The 21,005-nt window shown below is 48.2% G+C and overlaps 11 non-coding genes and 2 pseudogenes across 11 annotated transcripts; all 13 read left to right on the top strand.

Moving 5' to 3' along the window:
- Positions 1-904: 904 nt before the first annotated feature.
- Positions 905-1,095, top strand: LOC141227522 (U2 spliceosomal RNA). The gene has a single exon (XR_012294514.1). It is a non-coding gene; the product is annotated as a U2 spliceosomal RNA (small nuclear RNA).
- A 1,115-nt stretch (positions 1,096-2,210) lies between these two features.
- On the top strand, positions 2,211-2,302 carry LOC141227327 (U2 spliceosomal RNA; annotated as a pseudogene).
- Positions 2,303-3,095: 793 nt separating this feature from the next.
- On the top strand, positions 3,096-3,278 carry LOC141227182 (U2 spliceosomal RNA). The gene has a single exon (XR_012294279.1). It is a non-coding gene; the product is annotated as a U2 spliceosomal RNA (small nuclear RNA).
- A 1,115-nt stretch (positions 3,279-4,393) lies between these two features.
- On the top strand, positions 4,394-4,584 carry LOC141227521 (U2 spliceosomal RNA). The gene has a single exon (XR_012294513.1). It is a non-coding gene; the product is annotated as a U2 spliceosomal RNA (small nuclear RNA).
- Positions 4,585-5,699: 1,115 nt separating this feature from the next.
- LOC141227520 (U2 spliceosomal RNA) lies at positions 5,700-5,890 on the top strand. Its single transcript, XR_012294512.1, has one exon. It is a non-coding gene; the product is annotated as a U2 spliceosomal RNA (small nuclear RNA).
- A 1,115-nt stretch (positions 5,891-7,005) lies between these two features.
- On the top strand, positions 7,006-7,196 carry LOC141227519 (U2 spliceosomal RNA). The gene has a single exon (XR_012294511.1). It is a non-coding gene; the product is annotated as a U2 spliceosomal RNA (small nuclear RNA).
- A 1,115-nt stretch (positions 7,197-8,311) lies between these two features.
- Positions 8,312-8,502, top strand: LOC141227518 (U2 spliceosomal RNA). The gene has a single exon (XR_012294510.1). It is a non-coding gene; the product is annotated as a U2 spliceosomal RNA (small nuclear RNA).
- A 1,115-nt stretch (positions 8,503-9,617) lies between these two features.
- On the top strand, positions 9,618-9,808 carry LOC141227517 (U2 spliceosomal RNA). The gene has a single exon (XR_012294509.1). It is a non-coding gene; the product is annotated as a U2 spliceosomal RNA (small nuclear RNA).
- Positions 9,809-10,926: 1,118 nt separating this feature from the next.
- Positions 10,927-11,117, top strand: LOC141227516 (U2 spliceosomal RNA). The gene has a single exon (XR_012294507.1). It is a non-coding gene; the product is annotated as a U2 spliceosomal RNA (small nuclear RNA).
- A 1,115-nt stretch (positions 11,118-12,232) lies between these two features.
- LOC141227515 (U2 spliceosomal RNA) lies at positions 12,233-12,423 on the top strand. The gene has a single exon (XR_012294506.1). It is a non-coding gene; the product is annotated as a U2 spliceosomal RNA (small nuclear RNA).
- Positions 12,424-13,538: 1,115 nt separating this feature from the next.
- On the top strand, positions 13,539-13,616 carry LOC141227294 (U2 spliceosomal RNA; annotated as a pseudogene).
- Positions 13,617-19,180: 5,564 nt separating this feature from the next.
- Positions 19,181-19,376, top strand: LOC141227147 (U2 spliceosomal RNA). The gene has a single exon (XR_012294253.1). It is a non-coding gene; the product is annotated as a U2 spliceosomal RNA (small nuclear RNA).
- Positions 19,377-20,491: 1,115 nt separating this feature from the next.
- LOC141227513 (U2 spliceosomal RNA) lies at positions 20,492-20,682 on the top strand. The gene has a single exon (XR_012294504.1). It is a non-coding gene; the product is annotated as a U2 spliceosomal RNA (small nuclear RNA).
- The last annotated feature ends 323 nt before the right edge of the window (positions 20,683-21,005 follow it).

Genomic DNA, 21,005 nt, shown 5'->3' with positions numbered 1-21,005 from the left:
GCTATCTTTCTAGCTCTCCCTTTTTACTTCCTTTTGGATAAACAGACATATTAGGCAAGCATTTTGGAGCTTTCACCTAAATAACTACAGGTGGTGAGATAAGCTGCACAATATAATTGACCTTTCAGTATATTGTTGCACACACACCATCTATTTAGCAAATGCCCTTGTTATCAACAGCAGCCTTTTAAACTCACCTGAGCTAACAGGTATGTGCGCTGGTTACTCTGCTGCGCTTAAAATTTCTTTTTTGGTTTGCTACAATGCCTTTTCTGAAACGTTGTCTCCTTCTGCTGGAACACTGACTTCTTTCATTTAATGCCTGCAGACTATAAAAGAGAACCCAACCCAAAAAGTTTGGTTGATTAGTCTGTGGCATTCTGTTAAACTGTTGCTTATGGCGGTCTCTGTGAGCTTCTCAGCGACATTCAGCCAGCCAGGTATCCTGCCTGCAGTAGATGGAATGTGGCAATGGAACGCTGGCTGCGCGTGTCATAATAGGCTCTGAGCCTTTATATACCTGTGCACAGCAGCAGCCACCTTCAGTCTGCTGCTGGACAGCCAGCAGCAGCAGCAGCAGGAGAGGTATGTAATCAGGAGCCCTCCTGCTAAGGGTAGACAGCTGCTCGTTCCACCCCACCCCCCACCTTAATTGGTTCTCCTCCCTTCCAACGGTGTTGAGGCGGGTGGGAACAGCAGGGGGTGAAGGTGCTGTGTTTAAAGAGGTGGAGTTATGCAGATCTAAAACGCGTGGATTGCAGCAGCAGCAAGCCGAAAAGTGCAGGCATGTAAGGGATCTAGAGGTTGACAACATGTCTTCTTAACGGGAGTCCAGGAGCTCATCTCCACAAATGGACTTTTCAGGATCCTTGGGTGGCTCCGTAGTTTGAAACCAATTCTGGTTATCGCTTCTCGGCCTTTTGGCTAAGATCAAGTGTAGTATCTGTTCTTATCAGTTTAATATCTGATACGTCCCCTATCTGGGGACCATATATTAAATGGATTTTTAGAACAGGGAGATGGAAAAAGAGCTTGCTCTGTCCACTCCACGCATTGACCTGGTATTGCAGTATCTCCAGGACCGGTGCACCCCTTCTTTAATGCAGTTTCTAAAATCAGAAAGAATTGAATTCAATGTTTTTTGTTCATTTTGCTTGTTTGTCGGATTTTGGGATGGACTCTTTGGCTTTGCTTTTCTTCTCCTCATTGGATTTTTCATGTTCAAAGTTGCAGAAGCCAGATTACAAGCTCATTTTGGTTCAACTTCAGCAACTGTGCATTGCATTGCCATGTAATGTGATGCAATGCTATCTTTCTAGCTCTCCCTTTTTACTTCCTTTTGGATAAACAGACATATTAGGCAAGCATTTTGGAGCTTTCACCTAAATAACTACAGGTGGTGAGATAAGCTGCACAATATAATTGACCTTTCAGTATATTGTTGCACACACACCATCTATTTAGCAAATGCCCTTGTTATCAACAGCAGCCTTTTAAACTCACCTGAGCTAACAGGTATGTGCGCTGGTTACTCTGCTGCGCTTAAAATTTCTTTTTTGGTTTGCTACAATGCCTTTTCTGAAACGTTGTCTCCTTCTGCTGGAACACTGACTTCTTTCATTTAATGCCTGCAGACTATAAAAGAGAACCCAACCCAAAAAGTTTGGTTGATTAGTCTGTGGCATTCTGTTAAACTGTTGCTTATGGCGGTCTCTGTGAGCTTCTCAGCGACATTCAGCCAGCCAGGTATCCTGCCTGCAGTAGATGGAATGTGGCAATGGAACGCTGGCTGCGCGTGTCATAATAGGCTCTGAGCCTTTATATACCTGTGCACAGCAGCAGCCACCTTCAGTCTGCTGCTGGACAGCCAGCAGCAGCAGCAGCAGGAGAGGTATGTAATCAGGAGCCCTCCTGCTAAGGGTAGACAGCTGCTCGTTCCACCCCACCCCCCGCCTTAATTGGTTCTCCTCCCTTCCAACGGTGTTGAGGCGGGTGGGAACAGCAGGGGGTGAAGGTGCTGTGTTTAAAGAGGTGGAGTTATGCAGATCTAAAACGCGTGGATTGCAGCAGCAGCAAGCCGAAAAGTGCAGGCATGTAAGGGATCTAGAGGTTGACAACATGTCTTCTTAACGGGAGTCCAGGAGCTCATCTCCACAAATGGACTTTTCAGGATCCTTGGGTGGCTCCGTAGTTTGAAACCAATTCTGGTTATCGCTTCTCGGCCTTTTGGCTAAGATCAAGTGTAGTATCTTTCGAAAAGGCGGTTTTGGATGTTGGCCGCCTTAGTAGATTGATACATTATGCACACTGGGGTTTAGGCGCTTGTTAGTACGCCAGGTGGCTAATATAGTCATCTGGTGGAAAGCATGGCCCCCCAGGATCGACGCCATTGGGCCGGGGAAGATCGAAAGCCCGAAGTGTGAAGTGCCCCAGGAGTGGTGACCCTGGGGTGCCTCAACTCACTGGGATTGGGAACCCCACTTGAGTTTATGGCACATTTGCACTAGCACTTCAATATTTCTTTCTTCACACACACCCTTATTCCGGGCCTTCTGGCCTTAGGATGGGGAATTTTTCAATTCCCGGTCGAAGGTCCGGGCAGTATTATACTGTGAAACCTTCACTATTTATTTAATTTTTTTGTCACTGTGTGTCCACTTTTTCACGTGTGTCCACGTCCTTACTAGGATTTTGTCGGGATGCGGTTCCCTTACGGGTTCCTCTCTTGGCAGGTCTAGGGGGGGGGAGTGTGTGGCCATCAGGTTCCGCTCCCCCCTGAACCCCCCTGGCTCTCCTCTTTCTGGAGGAGAGGGTTGTTGGCTCCCCTCTTCCGGGAGGGGAGCACAGTCTTTGGCTCCCAGTGCCTTGCTCGGGTGAGAACTCGGGCAGGTGCTGGGGGTAAGATTGGGTCGCCTCTGGCTCCGGCTGGAGGTGGCTATTTGTCCCTGTTCCTCGCTGTGGCCTTCTGGCTCGGAGGGACGGGGAATGGTTTGGGGGACTCTTCTCCTTTTGGAGAGGGTTTCAAGAAGACCAGCATCCTAGTGCACTTTTTTTGTGGCACTTGTCACTTTTTTAAGCGCACTCGGGTTTTGTACACGAATTCGGGCTTTCGAAAAAAAAAAAAATCTGTTCTTATCAGTTTAATATCTGATACGTCCCCTATCTGGGGACCATATATTAAATGGATTTTTAGAACAGGGAGATGGAAAAAGAGCTTGCTCTGTCCACTCCACGCATTGACCTGGTATTGCAGTATCTCCAGGACCGGTGCACCCCTTCTTTAATGCAGTTTCTAAAATCAGAAAGAATTGAATTCAATGTTTTTTGTTCATTTTGCTTGTTTGTCGGATTTTGGGATGGACTCTTTGGCTTTGCTTTTCTTCTCCTCATTGGATTTTTCATGTTCAAAGTTGCAGAAGCCAGATTACAAGCTCATTTTGGTTCAACTTCAGCAACTGTGCATTGCATTGCCATGTAATGTGATGCAATGCTATCTTTCTAGCTCTCCCTTTTTACTTCCTTTTGGATAAACAGACATATTAGGCAAGCATTTTGGAGCTTTCACCTAAATAACTACAGGTGGTGAGATAAGCTGCACAATATAATTGACCTTTCAGTATATTGTTGCACACACACCATCTATTTAGCAAATGCCCTTGTTATCAACAGCAGCCTTTTAAACTCACCTGAGCTAACAGGTATGTGCGCTGGTTACTCTGCTGCGCTTAAAATTTCTTTTTTGGTTTGCTACAATGCCTTTTCTGAAACGTTGTCTCCTTCTGCTGGAACACTGACTTCTTTCATTTAATGCCTGCAGACTATAAAAGAGAACCCAACCCAAAAAGTTTGGTTGATTAGTCTGTGGCATTCTGTTAAACTGTTGCTTATGGCGGTCTCTGTGAGCTTCTCAGCGACATTCAGCCAGCCAGGTATCCTGCCTGCAGTAGATGGAATGTGGCAATGGAACGCTGGCTGCGCGTGTCATAATAGGCTCTGAGCCTTTATATACCTGTGCACAGCAGCAGCCACCTTCAGTCTGCTGCTGGACAGCCAGCAGCAGCAGCAGCAGGAGAGGTATGTAATCAGGAGCCCTCCTGCTAAGGGTAGACAGCTGCTCGTTCCACCCCACCCCCCGCCTTAATTGGTTCTCCTCCCTTCCAACGGTGTTGAGGCGGGTGGGAACAGCAGGGGGTGAAGGTGCTGTGTTTAAAGAGGTGGAGTTATGCAGATCTAAAACGCGTGGATTGCAGCAGCAGCAAGCCGAAAAGTGCAGGCATGTAAGGGATCTAGAGGTTGACAACATGTCTTCTTAACGGGAGTCCAGGAGCTCATCTCCACAAATGGACTTTTCAGGATCCTTGGGTGGCTCCGTAGTTTGAAACCAATTCTGGTTATCGCTTCTCGGCCTTTTGGCTAAGATCAAGTGTAGTATCTGTTCTTATCAGTTTAATATCTGATACGTCCCCTATCTGGGGACCATATATTAAATGGATTTTTAGAACAGGGAGATGGAAAAAGAGCTTGCTCTGTCCACTCCACGCATTGACCTGGTATTGCAGTATCTCCAGGACCGGTGCACCCCTTCTTTAATGCAGTTTCTAAAATCAGAAAGAATTGAATTCAATGTTTTTTGTTCATTTTGCTTGTTTGTCGGATTTTGGGATGGACTCTTTGGCTTTGCTTTTCTTCTCCTCATTGGATTTTTCATGTTCAAAGTTGCAGAAGCCAGATTACAAGCTCATTTTGGTTCAACTTCAGCAACTGTGCATTGCATTGCCATGTAATGTGATGCAATGCTATCTTTCTAGCTCTCCCTTTTTACTTCCTTTTGGATAAACAGACATATTAGGCAAGCATTTTGGAGCTTTCACCTAAATAACTACAGGTGGTGAGATAAGCTGCACAATATAATTGACCTTTCAGTATATTGTTGCACACACACCATCTATTTAGCAAATGCCCTTGTTATCAACAGCAGCCTTTTAAACTCACCTGAGCTAACAGGTATGTGCGCTGGTTACTCTGCTGCGCTTAAAATTTCTTTTTTGGTTTGCTACAATGCCTTTTCTGAAACGTTGTCTCCTTCTGCTGGAACACTGACTTCTTTCATTTAATGCCTGCAGACTATAAAAGAGAACCCAACCCAAAAAGTTTGGTTGATTAGTCTGTGGCATTCTGTTAAACTGTTGCTTATGGCGGTCTCTGTGAGCTTCTCAGCGACATTCAGCCAGCCAGGTATCCTGCCTGCAGTAGATGGAATGTGGCAATGGAACGCTGGCTGCGCGTGTCATAATAGGCTCTGAGCCTTTATATACCTGTGCACAGCAGCAGCCACCTTCAGTCTGCTGCTGGACAGCCAGCAGCAGCAGCAGCAGGAGAGGTATGTAATCAGGAGCCCTCCTGCTAAGGGTAGACAGCTGCTCGTTCCACCCCACCCCCCGCCTTAATTGGTTCTCCTCCCTTCCAACGGTGTTGAGGCGGGTGGGAACAGCAGGGGGTGAAGGTGCTGTGTTTAAAGAGGTGGAGTTATGCAGATCTAAAACGCGTGGATTGCAGCAGCAGCAAGCCGAAAAGTGCAGGCATGTAAGGGATCTAGAGGTTGACAACATGTCTTCTTAACGGGAGTCCAGGAGCTCATCTCCACAAATGGACTTTTCAGGATCCTTGGGTGGCTCCGTAGTTTGAAACCAATTCTGGTTATCGCTTCTCGGCCTTTTGGCTAAGATCAAGTGTAGTATCTGTTCTTATCAGTTTAATATCTGATACGTCCCCTATCTGGGGACCATATATTAAATGGATTTTTAGAACAGGGAGATGGAAAAAGAGCTTGCTCTGTCCACTCCACGCATTGACCTGGTATTGCAGTATCTCCAGGACCGGTGCACCCCTTCTTTAATGCAGTTTCTAAAATCAGAAAGAATTGAATTCAATGTTTTTTGTTCATTTTGCTTGTTTGTCGGATTTTGGGATGGACTCTTTGGCTTTGCTTTTCTTCTCCTCATTGGATTTTTCATGTTCAAAGTTGCAGAAGCCAGATTACAAGCTCATTTTGGTTCAACTTCAGCAACTGTGCATTGCATTGCCATGTAATGTGATGCAATGCTATCTTTCTAGCTCTCCCTTTTTACTTCCTTTTGGATAAACAGACATATTAGGCAAGCATTTTGGAGCTTTCACCTAAATAACTACAGGTGGTGAGATAAGCTGCACAATATAATTGACCTTTCAGTATATTGTTGCACACACACCATCTATTTAGCAAATGCCCTTGTTATCAACAGCAGCCTTTTAAACTCACCTGAGCTAACAGGTATGTGCGCTGGTTACTCTGCTGCGCTTAAAATTTCTTTTTTGGTTTGCTACAATGCCTTTTCTGAAACGTTGTCTCCTTCTGCTGGAACACTGACTTCTTTCATTTAATGCCTGCAGACTATAAAAGAGAACCCAACCCAAAAAGTTTGGTTGATTAGTCTGTGGCATTCTGTTAAACTGTTGCTTATGGCGGTCTCTGTGAGCTTCTCAGCGACATTCAGCCAGCCAGGTATCCTGCCTGCAGTAGATGGAATGTGGCAATGGAACGCTGGCTGCGCGTGTCATAATAGGCTCTGAGCCTTTATATACCTGTGCACAGCAGCAGCCACCTTCAGTCTGCTGCTGGACAGCCAGCAGCAGCAGCAGCAGGAGAGGTATGTAATCAGGAGCCCTCCTGCTAAGGGTAGACAGCTGCTCGTTCCACCCCACCCCCCGCCTTAATTGGTTCTCCTCCCTTCCAACGGTGTTGAGGCGGGTGGGAACAGCAGGGGGTGAAGGTGCTGTGTTTAAAGAGGTGGAGTTATGCAGATCTAAAACGCGTGGATTGCAGCAGCAGCAAGCCGAAAAGTGCAGGCATGTAAGGGATCTAGAGGTTGACAACATGTCTTCTTAACGGGAGTCCAGGAGCTCATCTCCACAAATGGACTTTTCAGGATCCTTGGGTGGCTCCGTAGTTTGAAACCAATTCTGGTTATCGCTTCTCGGCCTTTTGGCTAAGATCAAGTGTAGTATCTGTTCTTATCAGTTTAATATCTGATACGTCCCCTATCTGGGGACCATATATTAAATGGATTTTTAGAACAGGGAGATGGAAAAAGAGCTTGCTCTGTCCACTCCACGCATTGACCTGGTATTGCAGTATCTCCAGGACCGGTGCACCCCTTCTTTAATGCAGTTTCTAAAATCAGAAAGAATTGAATTCAATGTTTTTTGTTCATTTTGCTTGTTTGTCGGATTTTGGGATGGACTCTTTGGCTTTGCTTTTCTTCTCCTCATTGGATTTTTCATGTTCAAAGTTGCAGAAGCCAGATTACAAGCTCATTTTGGTTCAACTTCAGCAACTGTGCATTGCATTGCCATGTAATGTGATGCAATGCTATCTTTCTAGCTCTCCCTTTTTACTTCCTTTTGGATAAACAGACATATTAGGCAAGCATTTTGGAGCTTTCACCTAAATAACTACAGGTGGTGAGATAAGCTGCACAATATAATTGACCTTTCAGTATATTGTTGCACACACACCATCTATTTAGCAAATGCCCTTGTTATCAACAGCAGCCTTTTAAACTCACCTGAGCTAACAGGTATGTGCGCTGGTTACTCTGCTGCACTTAAAATTTCTTTTTTGGTTTGCTACAATGCCTTTTCTGAAACGTTGTCTCCTTCTGCTGGAACACTGACTTCTTTCATTTAATGCCTGCAGACTATAAAAGAGAACCCAACCCAAAAAGTTTGGTTGATTAGTCTGTGGCATTCTGTTAAACTGTTGCTTATGGCGGTCTCTGTGAGCTTCTCAGCGACATTCAGCCAGCCAGGTATCCTGCCTGCAGTAGATGGAATGTGGCAATGGAACGCTGGCTGCGCGTGTCATAATAGGCTCTGAGCCTTTATATACCTGTGCACAGCAGCAGCCACCTTCAGTCTGCTGCTGGACAGCCAGCAGCAGCAGCAGCAGGAGAGGTATGTAATCAGGAGCCCTCCTGCTAAGGGTAGACAGCTGCTCGTTCCACCCCACCCCCCGCCTTAATTGGTTCTCCTCCCTTCCAACGGTGTTGAGGCGGGTGGGAACAGCAGGGGGTGAAGGTGCTGTGTTTAAAGAGGTGGAGTTATGCAGATCTAAAACGCGTGGATTGCAGCAGCAGCAAGCCGAAAAGTGCAGGCATGTAAGGGATCTAGAGGTTGACAACATGTCTTCTTAACGGGAGTCCAGGAGCTCATCTCCACAAATGGACTTTTCAGGATCCTTGGGTGGCTCCGTAGTTTGAAACCAATTCTGGTTATCGCTTCTCGGCCTTTTGGCTAAGATCAAGTGTAGTATCTGTTCTTATCAGTTTAATATCTGATACGTCCCCTATCTGGGGACCATATATTAAATGGATTTTTAGAACAGGGAGATGGAAAAAGAGCTTGCTCTGTCCACTCCACGCATTGACCTGGTATTGCAGTATCTCCAGGACCGGTGCACCCCTTCTATAATGCAGTTTCTAAAATCAGAAAGAATTGAATTCAATGTTTTTTGTTCATTTTGCTTGTTTGTCGGATTTTGGGATGGACTCTTTGGCTTTGCTTTTCTTCTCCTCATTGGATTTTTCATGTTCAAAGTTGCAGAAGCCAGATTACAAGCTCATTTTGGTTCAACTTCAGCAACTGTGCATTGCATTGCCATGTAATGTGATGCAATGCTATCTTTCTAGCTCTCCCTTTTTACTTCCTTTTGGATAAACAGACATATTAGGCAAGCATTTTGGAGCTTTCACCTAAATAACTACAGGTGGTGAGATAAGCTGCACAATATAATTGACCTTTCAGTATATTGTTGCACACACACCATCTATTTAGCAAATGCCCTTGTTATCAACAGCAGCCTTTTAAACTCACCTGAGCTAACAGGTATGTGCGCTGGTTACTCTGCTGCGCTTAAAATTTCTTTTTTGGTTTGCTACAATGCCTTTTCTGAAACGTTGTCTCCTTCTGCTGGAACACTGACTTCTTTCATTTAATGCCTGCAGACTATAAAAGAGAACCCAACCCAAAAAGTTTGGTTGATTAGTCTGTGGCATTCTGTTAAACTGTTGCTTATGGCGGTCTCTGTGAGCTTCTCAGCGACATTCAGCCAGCCAGGTATCCTGCCTGCAGTAGATGGAATGTGGCAATGGAACGCTGGCTGCGCGTGTCATAATAGGCTCTGAGCCTTTATATACCTGTGCACAGCAGCAGCCACCTTCAGTCTGCTGCTGGACAGCCAGCAGCAGCAGCAGCAGGAGAGGTATGTAATCAGGAGCCCTCCTGCTAAGGGTAGACAGCTGCTCGTTCCACCCCACCCCCCGCCTTAATTGGTTCTCCTCCCTTCCAACGGTGTTGAGGCGGGTGGGAACAGCAGGGGGTGAAGGTGCTGTGTTTAAAGAGGTGGAGTTATGCAGATCTAAAACGCGTGGATTGCAGCAGCAGCAAGCCGAAAAGTGCAGGCATGTAAGGGATCTAGAGGTTGACAACATGTCTTCTTAACGGGAGTCCAGGAGCTCATCTCCACAAATGGACTTTTCAGGATCCTTGGGTGGCTCCGTAGTTTGAAACCAATTCTGGTTATCGCTTCTCGGCCTTTTGGCTAAGATCAAGTGTAGTATCTGTTCTTATCAGTTTAATATCTGATACGTCCCCTATCTGGGGACCATATATTAAATGGATTTTTAGAACAGGGAGATGGAAAAAGAGCTTGCTCTGTCCACTCCACGCATTGACCTGGTATTGCAGTATCTCCAGGACCGGTGCACCCCTTCTTTAATGCAGTTTCTAAAATCAGAAAGAATTGAATTCAATGTTTTTTGTTCATTTTGCTTGTTTGTCGGATTTTGGGATGGACTCTTTGGCTTTGCTTTTCTTCTCCTCATTGGATTTTTCATGTTCAAAGTTGCAGAAGCCAGATTACAAGCTCATTTTGGTTCAACTTCAGCAACTGTGCATTGCATTGCCATGTAATGTGATGCAATGCTATCTTTCTAGCTCTCCCTTTTTACTTCCTTTTGGATAAACAGACATATTAGGCAAGCATTTTGGAGCTTTCACCTAAATAACTACAGGTGGTGAGATAAGCTGCACAATATAATTGACCTTTCAGTATATTGTTGCACACACACCATCTATTTAGCAAATGCCCTTGTTATCAACAGCAGCCTTTTAAACTCACCTGAGCTAACAGGTATGTGCGCTGGTTACTCTGCTGCGCTTAAAATTTCTTTTTTGGTTTGCTACAATGCCTTTTCTGAAACGTTGTCTCCTTCTGCTGGAACACTGACTTCTTTCATTTAATGCCTGCAGACTATAAAAGAGAACCCAACCCAAAAAGTTTGGTTGATTAGTCTGTGGCATTCTGTTAAACTGTTGCTTATGGCGGTCTCTGTGAGCTTCTCAGCGACATTCAGCCAGCCAGGTATCCTGCCTGCAGTAGATGGAATGTGGCAATGGAACGCTGGCTGCGCGTGTCATAATAGGCTCTGAGCCTTTATATACCTGTGCACAGCAGCAGCCACCTTCAGTCTGCTGCTGGACAGCCAGCAGCAGCAGCAGCAGCAGGAGAGGTATGTAATCAGGAGCCCTCCTGCTAAGGGTAGACAGCTGCTCGTTCCACCCCACCCCCCACCTTAATTGGTTCTCCTCCCTTCCAACGGTGTTGAGGCGGGTGGGAACAGCAGGGGGTGAAGGTGCTGTGTTTAAAGAGGTGGAGTTATGCAGATCTAAAACGCGTGGATTGCAGCAGCAGCAAGCCGAAAAGTGCAGGCATGTAAGGGATCTAGAGGTTGACAACATGTCTTCTTAACGGGAGTCCAGGAGCTCATCTCCACAAATGGACTTTTCAGGATCCTTGGGTGGCTCCGTAGTTTGAAACCAATTCTGGTTATCGCTTCTCGGCCTTTTGGCTAAGATCAAGTGTAGTATCTGTTCTTATCAGTTTAATATCTGATACGTCCCCTATCTGGGGACCATATATTAAATGGATTTTTAGAACAGGGAGATGGAAAAAGAGCTTGCTCTGTCCACTCCACGCATTGACCTGGTATTGCAGTATCTCCAGGACCGGTGCACCCCTTCTTTAATGCAGTTTCTAAAATCAGAAAGAATTGAATTCAATGTTTTTTGTTCATTTTGCTTGTTTGTCGGATTTTGGGATGGACTCTTTGGCTTTGCTTTTCTTCTCCTCATTGGATTTTTCATGTTCAAAGTTGCAGAAGCCAGATTACAAGCTCATTTTGGTTCAACTTCAGCAACTGTGCATTGCATTGCCATGTAATGTGATGCAATGCTATCTTTCTAGCTCTCCCTTTTTACTTCCTTTTGGATAAACAGACATATTAGGCAAGCATTTTGGAGCTTTCACCTAAATAACTACAGGTGGTGAGATAAGCTGCACAATATAATTGACCTTTCAGTATATTGTTGCACACACACCATCTATTTAGCAAATGCCCTTGTTATCAACAGCAGCCTTTTAAACTCACCTGAGCTAACAGGTATGTGCGCTGGTTACTCTGCTGCGCTTAAAATTTCTTTTTTGGTTTGCTACAATGCCTTTTCTGAAACGTTGTCTCCTTCTGCTGGAACACTGACTTCTTTCATTTAATGCCTGCAGACTATAAAAGAGAACCCAACCCAAAAAGTTTGGTTGATTAGTCTGTGGCATTCTGTTAAACTGTTGCTTATGGCGGTCTCTGTGAGCTTCTCAGCGACATTCAGCCAGCCAGGTATCCTGCCTGCAGTAGATGGAATGTGGCAATGGAACGCTGGCTGCGCGTGTCATAATAGGCTCTGAGCCTTTATATACCTGTGCACAGCAGCAGCCACCTTCAGTCTGCTGCTGGACAGCCAGCAGCAGCAGCAGCAGGAGAGGTATGTAATCAGGAGCCCTCCTGCTAAGGGTAGACAGCTGCTCGTTCCACCCCACCCCCCGCCTTAATTGGTTCTCCTCCCTTCCACCGGTGTTGAGGCGGGTGGGAACAGCAGGGGGTGAAGGTGCTGTGTTTAAAGAGGTGGAGTTATGCAGATCTAAAACGCGTGGATTGCAGCAGCAGCAAGCCGAAAAGTGCAGGCATGTAAGGGATCTAGAGGTTGACAACATGTCTTCTTAACGGGAGTCCAGGAGCTCATCTCCACAAATGGACTTTTCAGGATCCTTGGGTGGCTCCGTAGTTTGAAACCAATTCTGGTTATCGCTTCTCGGCCTTTTGGCTAAGATCAAGTGTAGTATCTGTTCTTATCAGTTTAATATCTGATACGTCCCCTATCTGGGGACCATATATTAAATGGATTTTTAGAACAGGGAGATGGAAAAAGAGCTTGCTCTGTCCACTCCACGCATTGACCTGGTATTGCAGTATCTCCAGGACCGGTGCACCCCTTCTTTAATGCAGTTTCTAAAATCAGAAAGAATTGAATTCAATGTTTTTTGTTCATTTTGCTTGTTTGTCGGATTTTGGGATGGACTCTTTGGCTTTGCTTTTCTTCTCCTCATTGGATTTTTCATGTGCAAAGTTGCAGAAGCCAGATTACAAGCTCATTTTGGTTCAACTTCAGCAACTGTGCATTGCATTGCCATGTAATGTGATGCAATGCTATCTTTCTAGCTCTCCCTTTTTACTTCCTTTTGGATAAACAGACATATTAGGCAAGCATTTTGGAGCTTTCACCTAAATAACTACAGGTGGTGAGATAAGCTGCACAATATAATTGACCTTTCAGTATATTGTTGCACACACACCATCTATTTAGCAAATGCCCTTGTTATCAACAGCAGCCTTTTAAACTCACCTGAGCTAACAGGTATGTGCGCTGGTTACTCTGCTGCGCTTAAAATTTCTTTTTTGGTTTGCTACAATGCCTTTTCTGAAACGTTGTCTCCTTCTGCTGGAACACTGACTTCTTTCATTTAATGCCTGCAGACTATAAAAGAGAACCCAACCCAAAAAGTTTGGTTGATTAGTCTGTGGCATTCTGTTAAACTGTTGCTTATGGCGGTCTCTGTGAGCTTCTCAGCGACATTCAGCCAGCTAGGTATCCTGCCTGCAGTAGATGGAATGTGGCAATGGAACGCTGGCTGCGCGTGTCATAATAGGCTCTGAGCCTTTATATACCTGTGCACAGCAGCAGCCACCTTCAGTCTGCTGCTGGACAGCCAGCAGCAGCAGCAGCAGGAGAGGTATGTAATCAGGAGCCCTCCTGCTAAGGGTAGACAGCTGCTCGTTCCACCCCACCCCCCGCCTTAATTGGTTCTCCTCCCTTCCAACGGTGTTGAGGCGGGTGGGAACAGCAGGGGGTGAAGGTGCTGTGTTTAAAGAGGTGGAGTTATGCACATCTAAAACGCGTGGATTGCAGCAGCAGCAAGCCAAAAAGTGCAGGCATGTAAGGGATCTAGAGGTTGACAACATGTCTTCTTAACGGGAGTCCAGGAGCTCATCTCCACAAATGGACTTTTCAGGATCCTTGGGTGGCTCCGTAGTTTGAAACCAATTCTGGTTATCGCTTCTCGGCCTTTTGGCTAAGATCAAGTGTAGTATCTGTTCTTTTAAGAACACAAGAGCTACGATCTACACTTGACGAGAGCGATCGAACTCGGAAGGAGAAGAGCTTCGGAGCCCAGCTGACATCAGAGAACGAAGGCGGATATCGGTGGGAGGAAGAAGCTCTAAAGAATCCAGAAGAAGACGAAGACTCGGAGAAGAATCGGGCTGTCCTGTGGAATCTTCGAGGAAGAAAATCATCGAGACAAAGACCTTTCGGGGAATTTGTCCAGAACACGACGGGAGAAGAATCTGCATAGCTCCACCCATTCCGGGAAGAGTTCCAGATCCAGCTCCAAGAAGTAACTGCAGGAGGAAAGCCATGGCAAGCGCTGCGAGGAAGGCCGAAAAGAAGAGCCTGGAGCTGGGGACAGCCAGGAGGGCCCAGCCAGGAGCCGATTCTGACCCCAAGGACTCTGCCTCCACGACTGGCCAGCAGAAGGGACCCCAGAAGCCCCGCCACGAAGCTCCAGCCCTGGAGCCATGGATGCGGCAGACGGTGGCCCTGAAGCTGAAGGAAGTGGATGGGAGGGTGCCGGACATGTCCTCGGACGTGTTCTGCCAGAAGATGCTGCTGGATCGAGGCTTCTCCAGGTCGGACACCCTCAGCATCCAGACCTTCTTGACGGGGATCTTCTTCGTCACCTTCGCCACTGTGAACACCTGCAGGAGGTTCTGGGAAATGGTAAGCGCAAAAGGACCGGATAATTCTTTCTCTGCCTTTACAGGTAGCTGCCCTATCCAGAGGGATGAAAGGAGGATCACGGTCTCCATGCGCAACCCGCACACCCCAGGCCAAGACATCTGTACCTTCCTGAGACGCTTCTGTTTGGTTGTGAAGGAACCCTCTCACATCCTGAATGGACTCGGCTTCTGGACAGGTAAGTGGTCGGTGACCGTTAGACTTCACAGGGACCTGGCGTACTCAGACGGACTTCGGCACCTGCCCCCGACATTCTCCCTGGGCAACTCCTACGGCCTCATCTATTACCCGGACATGCTGCGGAACTGCAGGAGATGCGGCAAGAACGGCCACGAGATGAAGGACTGCAAGGAGGATGCCTGCAGGATTTGTCGAGTGACGGGACACAGCTCGAAGGACTGCCCGAAGAAGACATCCTGCAACCTGTGTGGGCTGGCGGCTCATCTGTACAAGGATTGCCCCAGGCGTGAGAGATCCTGGGCATCGGTGGTTGCGACGACCCCAGCTACGGAGGACAAGGCCCCGACGACCAGGCCTGTGAAGGTCAAGGACGCGACGACCAAGGCCCCAGCGGCCAAGGCCGAGACGACCAAGGCCAAAGCGGTCAAGGAGTCGGTGGCCAAAGCCCCAGCGACGGTCCCAGCAGCTCCGAAGCAGAAGAAAAAGTCAAAGGAGGGTAAGAGTTCTGTCACCCCTCTCTCGATCCCTCCCCCTGCCACCCCCGTCCAATCCCCCCCCACCCCGGCCACCCCTGCTGAGGATTCCACTTCCTCTTCCTCCTTCCCCTACTCCTCAGCAGGTGTCCTTTCCCCTGCCCCGGCAGCCACTCTCCCTCCCCAGACCATGGTAGCGGTGGAATTAACCTTTCCTCCACCCGCCGCTATCTATTCCGAGGAGGATTTTCCCCTTCTTGTCTCCCCAGTTCCAACCCGGGGAAAGAGGAAGGTGGAGGACAGCCCTGCTACTGAATCCTCCAAAAAGAAGATTCTGGATTTCGTAGGCGAAAAGGAGGATACCCTCCCTGAGCCAGAAGAGATGGAGCACATGGTTGAGACCCTGGTGGCCGAGCCAGAAGAGGAGGAACTGGTGGTCGCCGAGATTGAGGCCGCGCTGCTTGACCAGATGGAGGAAGAGGGCCTGCTGGTGATCCCGTCACCAGCAGTCAACACCGACGAGGGACCACCCGACCGGAGTGGTAACTAAGGTGTATTGCCTGCGCTAACTTTTTCTTTTTTCCCTACATGATGGCTAATATTAACTTATTTTCCATTAATGTCAGGAGCATCAAGGACAAGTTCAGACGTCAGACTATTTATGCCTTCCTTACTTCCCAGTTGTGTGATGTTTATATGTTGCAGGAATGTTCCCTTCCCTCCTCTAGGTCCTTCAAACATCTGGCCAGGGAGTGGTCCCACGGTCCATCCTACTGGTCCGGTGGGGGTGACTGCAAGTCTGCGGGGGTCGCAATTCTGATCAGGGGGGGCGCATTCACGCTTGAGTCCGTCCAGGAGCTCATCTGCGGCAGGGCTCTTGTTGTAGATGGCAACTGGGCGGGAGAACCTGTCAGGTTCATCAACGTGTATGCGTCCCCACTGAAGAATGAGCGTTTGGAGCTTTTCCAGACCCTGCAGCTTCAGCTTGCCACCACCAGGACCTTAGTGATGGCCGGGGATTTCAACTGCCCCATCGAGGAGGACGGTCGTAGTTCTGGCACATCTGCCAAGTTGGACATCACGTCCAAGCTGCTCATCGAGATGGTAACCGAGGCCTCTCTTCAGGACGTGGTGGGCTCCATGGGGAGAGGCTCCACGAACTATTCGTGGAGCCGACCCGATGGCTCACTCCGCTCCAGGATTGACTTTGTGTTCACCTCTCGGGCAGTCAGGCAGAGTAGGCACTCGATGGTCTCCTGCTTCTTCTCCGACCACAGAGCCATTCACTTACAAGGTGTCCTCGGCGACGGTTTTCCGTCCGGCCCCGGCTCCTGGAAGCTGAATTGTGCTCTGCTGGCTCAGGATGAAGTCGTGGAGGAGCTGAGAGCAGCCTACGCAATGTGGCAGTCCTACAAGGGTAGCTTCCAAACAGTCTCTGATTGGTGGGAATATGTTAAACTTGAGTTTCGCTGTTTCTTTCAGGCCAAGGGTCGACAACAGGCGTGTGAGAAGAGGAGGGACTTCAGAGGGCTGCAGCGCGAGCTGCGGTCGCTGCAGGACCTTCTTCACTGCGGCTGGGACGTGAGGGAGGAGCTGGAGGAGACCAAGAAGAGCCTGAAAAGGCACTTTGAGGAGGAGTCCAAGCGAATCATCTTCCGTTCCAAAGTGGAGAATCTGGAGAAGGGTGAGAAATGTAACTCATTCTTTTTCAGGAAACTTCATGCCGGTCACACGCCCCTGAACGAGCTGCGAGACGAGAGCGGAAACATGCGACGTGGGAAGGAGGACGTGATGAGGGTCGTCAGCGACTTCTACAGCGAACTCTACTCCCACAAGACTACCGACCCCGACGCTGCTGATAAGTTCCTGTCAGGTATCACTAACCATCTTGATCCTGCAGGCACGGCAGCCTTGGACAAACCTCTGATGGTGGGCGAATTGCTCTCTGCCGCTAAATCCTTTAGGACCGGCAGGACCCCGGGCAGTGATGGTCTTCCAGCGGAGCTCTATGTAGCGCTGGGAGACCTCATCTGTCCGGACCTGTTGGACATGTACGAGGAGATGGTGGTGGAGGGTAGAATGCCTCCATCTTTGAGGGAAGGAATGGTCACGATCCTGTACAAGCGGAAGGGAGAGAGGTGCGACCTGAGGAATTGGCGTCCCATCACTCTGCTCAACGTGGACTACAAGATCCTGGCCAAGACGATGGCGACATGACTTAAGACGGTCATCGGACGGATCATCCACCCGGACCAGACCTGCGGCATCCCTGGACGTCGCATCGCAGACAGCCTCGCTCTCGTGCGGGACACGGTCGAGTACATCAAGGTCCGCCGCGCACACGCGGCCCTGGTCTCCTTGGATCGGGAGAAGGCCTTCGACCGGGTTTCCCACGAGTTCATGGGCCGAGCTCTGCACCGGTTAGGTTTGGGTAACATGTTTTGTTCGTATGTCCGTCTGATGTATTTTGATATCCACAGCTCGGTGTTGGTGAACGGCTGGAAGACTGACCCCTTCCCTGTCCTCTCTGGGGTCAGACAAGGCTGCCCTCTATCACCTCTTCTTTTTGTTTGTGTTATAGAACTCTTCGCAGAGGCTATCCGGCAGAATGGAGAGATCAGAGGGATCACCGCACCGGGTCCGGGACGACACGAGGTCAAGTGCTCGCTCTACATGGACGACGTCACCGTCTTCTGCGCTGATCGTGGTTCAGTCGACGCCCTCGTCCAGACGTGTGAGAGGTTCGGCCGGGCTTCAGGGGCCAAAGTCAACTGCAGGAAGTCGGAAGCCATGCTCTTCGGGGATTGGCAGCCGGCCTCCTCCGCCCCCTTCCCCTTCAACATTCAACCGGATTTCCTCAAGGTGCTGGGAGTCTGGTTCGGGAAGGAAGGAGCGGCCCTCAAGTCCTGGCAAGAACGCTTGGCCAAGGTGAAGCAACGGATCGGACTCTGGAGCCTCAGACACCTCACTTGTGAGGGTAAGGCACTCGTCCTGCGTAATGAGGTCCTGCCCGTCTTGCAGTACACGGCGCAGGCCTGGCCCCCACACGTCACTGTGTGCAGGGCCATTACCAGGACAGTGTTTCACTTTGTCTGGGGATCCAAGATGGACAGAGTCAGGCGGGCCGTCATGTACAAGGAGCCTCGCAAGGGTGGGAAGGGCGTTCCAGATATCCCCACCCTCCTGCGATCCTCTTTTGTGTGTGATTGTGTCCGCCGGACTTTGCAAGTCAAGAATGGCTCCGCGGGCAGGTCCATGTCTCGCTTCTTCCTGCTTCCTCTTTGGAGGCGACTCGGCTGGGACAAGTGGGACAGCTCCTTCCCCTACAACTGGACGACGCCATGGTTCTACGGAGACGTCGTTCGATTTGTGGGGGAGCATCAACTGGAGGGACTCAAGCCCGACTTGTGGAAGCCCAAAACTATCCACAAGCTAATCAGAGCCAAGGATGACGTGGAGAACATCACAGGACTTCACCAGGACACGCTGGAGACTGTGTGGACAAATGTGTCGTCTGACAGGCTGACCAACGGGCACAAGGACTTGTCGTGGATGGCGATTCAGGGCGGACTGCCCGTCCGGTCATTCATGCATGCCCGGAACCTGTGCAAGACCCGGTACTGCCCAAGGTGCCCCTTCGTGGAGGAAACATCTTTGCACACTTTTTGGGACTGCGGATTTGCACAGCGCCTATTGACTGCACTTGAGGACGACCTGAGGAACTCTGTCCCCAGGGCGAGCCTATCGCACCATTCTGTGCTTTACGGACTCTTCCCTGGGGTTCATACCGTCGGAGCCATCCAGGAGGCTTGGCGCCTTATGAACTGCTTCAAGGATGCCGTTTGGGTCGCCAGGAACCGGCTCATCTTGAGGAGGGAGAGGATGTCCATCCAGGACTGCCGCAGGCTGATCCACAGCCTGCTCAGAGACTATTCCATCATGGACGGTCCGGAGGACGAGGACGAGGACTAAACCCCTCCTCCCCCTCTCCCCTTATGTGTCTTGTCTTTCAATAAAGCTTCGGGCCTGTGATTTTCCCCTCCCCATCCCCTTTTTCCCAATCCCCATCCCTTATCACGGTTCGTCGTACTGTATTGATTGACATGCTTTTTCTTTCAGATTGAGTGTTTTGTGTAGCATAGGGGTGTGATGTGTCTAGTTAGTGCGTCGTATCCTCATGCTATGTAAATATGATGTAGAATTCTGTGTGTACTGGGCTGCGGCACTGTACACTGTCTGTTAACTTATTTTTTGTACTAATAAAAGATATATTCAATCAAAAAAAAATCTGTTCTTATCAGTTTAATATCTGATACGTCCCCTATCTGGGGACCATATATTAAATGGATTTTTAGAACAGGGAGATGGAAAAAGAGCTTGCTCTGTCCACTCCACGCATTGACCTGGTATTGCAGTATCTCCAGGACCGGTGCACCCCTTCTTTAATGCAGTTTCTAAAATCAGAAAGAATTGAATTCAATGTTTTTTGTTCATTTTGCTTGTTTGTCGGATTTTGGGATGGACTCTTTGGCTTTGCTTTTCTTCTCCTCATTGGATTTTTCATGTTCAAAGTTGCAGAAGCCAGATTACAAGCTCATTTTGGTTCAACTTCAGCAACTGTGCATTGCATTGCCATGTAATGTGATGCAATGCTATCTTTCTAGCTCTCCCTTTTTACTTCCTTTTGGATAAACAGACATATTAGGCAAGCATTTTGGAGCTTTCACCTAAATAACTACAGGTGGTGAGATAAGCTGCACAATATAATTGACCTTTCAGTATATTGTTGCACACACACCATCTATTTAGCAAATGCCCTTGTTATCAACAGCAGCCTTTTAAACTCACCTGAGCTAACAGGTATGTGCGCTGGTTACTCTGCTGCGCTTAAAATTTCTTTTTTGGTTTGCTACAATGCCTTTTCTGAAACGTTGTCTCCTTCTGCTGGAACACTGACTTCTTTCATTTAATGCCTGCAGACTATAAAAGAGAACCCAACCCAAAAAGTTTGGTTGATTAGTCTGTGGCATTCTGTTAAACTGTTGCTTATGGCGGTCTCTGTGAGCTTCTCAGCGACATTCAGCCAGCCAGGTATCCTGCCTGCAGTAGATGGAATGTGGCAATGGAACGCTGGCTGCGCGTGTCATAATAGGCTCTGAGCCTTTATATACCTGTGCACAGCAGCAGCCACCTTCAGTCTGCTGCTGGACAGCCAGCAGCAGCAGCAGCAGGAGAGGTATGTAATCAGGAGCCCTCCTGCTAAGGGTAGACAGCTGCTCGTTCCACCCCACCCCCCGCCTTAATTGGTTCTCCTCCCTTCCAACGGTGTTGAGGCGGGTGGGAACAGCAGGGGGTGAAGGTGCTGTGTTTAAAGAGGTGGAGTTATGCAGATCTAAAACGCGTGAATTGCAGCAGCAGCAAGCCGAAAAGTGCAGGCATGTAAGGGATCTAGAGGTTGACAACATGTCTTCTTAACGGGAGTCCAGGAGCTCATCTCCACAAATGGACTTTTCAGGATCCTTGGGTGGCTCCGTAGTTTGAAACCAATTCTGGTTATCGCTTCTCGGCCTTTTGGCTAAGATCAAGTGTAGTATCTGTTCTTATCAGTTTAATATCTGATACGTCCCCTATCTGGGGACCATATATTAAATGGATTTTTAGAACAGGGAGATGGAAAAAGAGCTTGCTCTGTCCACTCCACGCATTGACCTGGTATTGCAGTATCTCCAGGACCGGTGCACCCCTTCTTTAATGCAGTTTCTAAAATCAGAAAGAATTGAATTCAATGTTTTTTGTTCATTTTGCTTGTTTGTCGGATTTTGGGATGGACTCTTTGGCTTTGCTTTTCTTCTCCTCATTGGATTTTTCATGTTCAAAGTTGCAGAAGCCAGATTACAAGCTCATTTTGGTTCAACTTCAGCAACTGTGCATTGCATTGCCATGTAATGTGATGCAATGCTATCTTTCTAGCTCTCCCTTTTTACTTCCTTTTGGATAAACAGACATATTAGGCAAGCATTTTGGAGCTTTCACCTAAATAACTACAGGTGGTGAGATAAGCTGCACAAT

Source organism: Phyllobates terribilis, unplaced genomic scaffold, assembly GCF_046119375.1.
Source record: "Phyllobates terribilis strain yellow unplaced genomic scaffold, ASM4611937v1 Scaffold_416__1_contigs__length_1633014, whole genome shotgun sequence".
In the NCBI taxonomy this organism is placed as follows: domain Eukaryota; kingdom Metazoa; phylum Chordata; class Amphibia; order Anura; family Dendrobatidae; genus Phyllobates; species Phyllobates terribilis.
Note: the sequence above shows the minus strand (reverse complement) of the source record. Positions and strands in the feature narration are given on the sequence as shown.